Here is a 4,821-nt window from a genome sequence, read left to right as displayed (position 1 = left end):
AAAAAAAAAAAAAAAAAGTTAAATTCCTATAAACAGAATGAAAATATGAATAGTATTGCCCCTCACTGGAGCTGGCAGAAGCTTTATGCCATCCAAACAAGCTGTGTTTTTCACCACCTCAAGATACATAAAACACAAGGAGGTGGAAAGCGGTAATTCCACATTCCAAATGAGAGATCAGCAATTTGTGCCAGAGTTGTGCAGAGGTTTGAATGGTGGAAGGGCAGTCATGTACACAAGCAGACCATGCACCCGCCATATTGCTGGATGTCACTTTCCAGCTGCTACTTCCCAACACCAAGGAAAAATCCAATGAACTGCATGTGCGTGTGGCAGCTTCATTGTAACAGGCCCAGCCAAGTGTGCATTAATTGTCACTAATTTTTAGCAGTACAAGAGCTCCTACTGAAATACGATAATTTCATGGAGATAGATCTGATACCAGATGTAGTGCAAATGAGAGCAAGAGAATTGCTTGTGGGAAGGTGCCAGAGCTCACAGCCTCTTGTCTGCTTCAGTGAGATTTTCTGTGGCAAACTGACCTGAACAGGAGTACGATGCCTGGGGGTGCCTTTGGGCTGCAGCTTGCTCCTCCCTTACAGTGAAAGCAGGTGGGACTGCACTCATGGAGCAGATCCTGCACTGAGTAAGTTGCTGCTGATATTTTTCAGCTGTACCACACAACAGGAGAAAGGATAATTCAGCAGCATCTTCCAAAAGGCACAAAAAAAAAAAAAAGACATCCTGATTACATGCTAGTCTGCAAGAACCAGAAGCACTTATAAAAGCCACTATTTAGGCAGCACATGCTGTAACAGAGCAGTAGCTGAAATCTGTAGCATGTGTCATCTCCCCAAACAGCAATAATGTCAGGTGTGACACTGCAGGAATTGACCCTGCAGCCTGGAGACTGAGGTTCTGAGCCCCAAGTATTCTGGTAAGACAGCTATTTTGCTGCTGTGTCCATAGGTTTTCAGTCAGAATGTGTTTAAGGTAACTTACCCTGTGGTTATTGCTGGGCACTCCTCTGAAAACGTCCTCCAGCCACTCATCTGACAAGGATGTAATTTACAGACCCGTCACCTCAATAGCACTCATCACGTTATGATTTCTAGGAAGAAAGCTCCAAGCTATTTCCAAGCTTGCACTTCTTGTGTTTTATTGCTGAGGAATCCTTAGATTCTTCCACTTTCAAAGCATTAGAAAGGTAATTAACTCTGAATACCTCTCATTACTACAGCCATGTAACCATATTTAAAACACAAAGATAAACTCCTAACATGAACCTCACAGATGACTGCACACAGGTGCAGTACGCTTGCTGTTTCAGATGTAGGCAGGAAAAAGGTTGAAATGAATACACACTTCTGCCACTTCTCTGCTTTCAAAGACCACAAGCAGTGATTTCTCAGTGGGACAGAAGGGAATCCCAACAAAAGCCCTACCTTGGCCTGGCATATAACCAGCAGGGCTTTACAGCCTTTGGAAAACCATATGAAAGGTGTTTAAACGGTACTTCTGGGAAGGCCAGACAGGGTGGCCAGTCTTGTCATCATCTCCTCCATGACAGGTGGAGGGGTTGATAACTGTGTCTAAAATATGCAGTACTGAGGGTTGTGCTGCCCATCATTGCAGAGGCGATGTTCTGTCCACCAGTGGAACAGCCACGGACCTCCATCAGTCTTGTGACGGCAGGCCCATGGCTAATACTCATCTGGGGAGCTTAGGCTTGTCTGACACCATTGCTGGTGCAACAGTAAGCATAAACCACTTCATCAGGTGGGAAAGAAAGTATTTAATTTCTTTAACGCAGTCAGGATTATCCACCAGTACCTGAAAAGCTGAGGGGTACTCCCTGGGTATTTTCTTAGTATCCACTGCTCTCTTATAGCGATAACACAATTGTTCATCTTTCAGAAGAGTATGACCTTAATCTGGAGAGATCTGCACAACCACCATTAAGAACAATTGCTGTACTTAGCTAATTTTTTTCCTCATCCTCTCTGATGTAGCCAAATACACCTTGTGCCAAAAATAGATTTTGCTGCAAGCTGTCTCCATCCTGTCTGCTGATCCTCTACTCAGGGCTCTGACCATTAGGCTGAATGGTTATAATGACTCTGCAGCCACCTTTAACTTGCAGAAATATAGTAATACAGAAAATGTAAAGATAAGAGAATGTAGCAGCATCTAACTTTTTTGTGAAACCTGTATTTTTAAAGAACTATGTAAAGAGAAAACTCTCTGCGAGAGGTAACCTTTCTGTGTAGCTGTTAGCTCTTTCATCCCACGTCTAAAAACCTTTAACGCTGTTAAAATTGTGAACGTGGTAGAGAAATGAATTCTGATGCAGAGGATCAAAGGTACCGATACACGAGCATTCGCTTGAGGGTACCTGAAACAAAACCAGCAGACAGAAAAGGGAGACATGGACTTGTAGTCACCGTGATTAATCTTTGGGCTTTATGTTCTGGACCAATGTGACACTCACTACCTACTAAGATCAAGCATGAGACACAGCAAAAAAGGTTGAACAGACTGATTGGGGAATTACAATGGTGGAATTAATTGGTTTTATCTATTTCCTTCCCTTCCACATTGACAAGGTGGCTGGTACTTCCACACTCTCATTTACCTGCCTGAAACCATGATTTATACACATTCTAACCTTCTAAGTAAAATCACTTCAGCATTACCGTGCACAAACACTTTCCCACACCCTTTACATACTGAAAGTAAGAAAAAATAAAAAATTCAGTTTTCCCAGTCACACAGCTAGAAGACAACAGTCTTATAATGCCCATCAGCCTGTTACTTGACCTTGATTCAATCTCTAAAGCTGTGCCTCTTTTAGTTTAGTCAACGAAGTTGTATTCGAGTTATGACCTATGTCAGAGACAGGAGGTGAGTATTAGTATGTACCTGAAAGACCCTGTTCTAACCTTACTGTCTTCTATTGTAGCCCCCATGATACCAAAGAATTCATAAACAAAAACAACCCAAGCAAAAATAAACAAAAAAGAACTCAATAACGAGGATCTCCACTTACTAACAGTGAAATAAAACATATACATATGCATGCAAATACATATTTGTTTACATGTGTAAATATGCATATATCATTACATATATGGAGAGCTCTTTAAAAGGGAGCCATCTTGTCCAGTATCCCACTTCTGGCCACATTCAGTCCCAGTTTCTGACCAGGCTGCACGTCAAGTGGTGTTTTAATTATACCCTCCCAATTTCCAACACTCTGTTGGGCCTTTGGCACTATTAATCCCTTGGAAGTCAGAACTTAGTCTTCCCTACGCTCTTCACAAAATACTCTGATGCTTCAATACTAGGAAAAATTGTGCTGAAAATTTTTACATACCAAATATATTTATGACTTCTTTCAAGCCTAGTTTCCTCTGATTTTTTATTTATTTATTTTTAAGTATGCCTAGAACAGCATCCAATACAGTTCAGCAAGATTTTTGAAAGAAGAACTTCATATCTTCCGGGGAAGATGCTGTGCCTTTAGTAAGAATTTTCTAGCAGAACGTACTGCAACTGACAGCAGGATTACATCTAACCTCAGGATGTTGCTATGGTATTCTACAAGTAATTTATTTATTTATTTATTTTAAGTGCTAGACAGTCAAACTACTCAGAGAAAGAGACAAAAATTCATCTGCTGGGAGAAGAGATTGGAAAAATAATATTCTTTTTAACTGGTTTATGGGCCAGTTGTGCACGAGCTTACCCAGTCTGGAATTACTTTGCTATATAATTTGATGACTAATTAATTCCAGAAATCTCAGCTTGCTAAGGTAGAAAAGATTTACAATTCTTCTGCTTAAGCAGAAATAGCTCCTCTTTATCCATGATTATTTTTCAGGTGTAGGGAAAGGCAAAGGCAGATAACCAGTTCTAAGTCACCCAAAAAAGGGCAACGGCCACAAACCAGCTAAAGAAAGAAAGATTTACTCACTTATCTTAAGGATCCAAGCTTGTTGAGCACTGCAGAAGGAAGGACCTCCAGGTAGAGGTCCTTCCCTTGACGCAGCTAGCCCTTAAATGAAGATTGAAGAGAGGATGAACCTGGTTCTACCTCTTCCAGTCACACAGGTGAATTGCTTTCACCTGTGCTCCCAGGGCTGGCTGTGTCCCTTCACCAGGTGCTCAATCATTGGTTCAGTTCATGACTTAGCAATTCCCATGTATCAGGTTTCATCTCTTGCCCAAAAGCTGTGCCTGGAAGGGTTCTGAAGACTGGCAACAGTGCATGCGTGCTCTGACCAACCGTGCTTCTAAGACACAGAAGGAATAGATTCAGCTAACTACAGTTCAATTCATTATGCTTTGACAGCCTTCTGTAGCTAGTTCCTCTTTAACTAATGAAAAACCAAATGCAGTGAAAGCAAGGCAGACTTTTCTTAAAGCGACAGACAAGTACAAACAGTGTTAAATAGGCTTAGGTTCATTGTGAGAGTGATGCCAAATGAAACAAAAGTGTCACTTCCTCTGAACACGAGGAGCTGGGCCTGCAACTGTTTTGTGAGCAGGAGCATTGCTGAACTCCTTGCCAGAAGATGCTCTGTATTCTCAGTTAAATAGGAATGAAAAAGGGAAAGTCGACAAATCTGTAGAAACAGAATGACTTTTACTTGGAAATCCAGAACATACATCCCGTTTATGACCCTTAGGATGAAAATACGTGAGAGAAGGAAACCAACTGGAGAAAGCATAATGAGTTTATAGTCTTGTGAGGTTGAGTGCCCTTTGTGTGTATAATGCATGCAGAGCTGATAAACACATGGTCTGGCTCCATTCTTG

The sequence above is a fragment of the Meleagris gallopavo genome, chromosome 11, assembly GCF_000146605.3.
Source record: "Meleagris gallopavo isolate NT-WF06-2002-E0010 breed Aviagen turkey brand Nicholas breeding stock chromosome 11, Turkey_5.1, whole genome shotgun sequence".
Taxonomy (NCBI): domain Eukaryota; kingdom Metazoa; phylum Chordata; class Aves; order Galliformes; family Phasianidae; genus Meleagris; species Meleagris gallopavo.
This window is presented reverse-complemented; position numbering follows the sequence as displayed.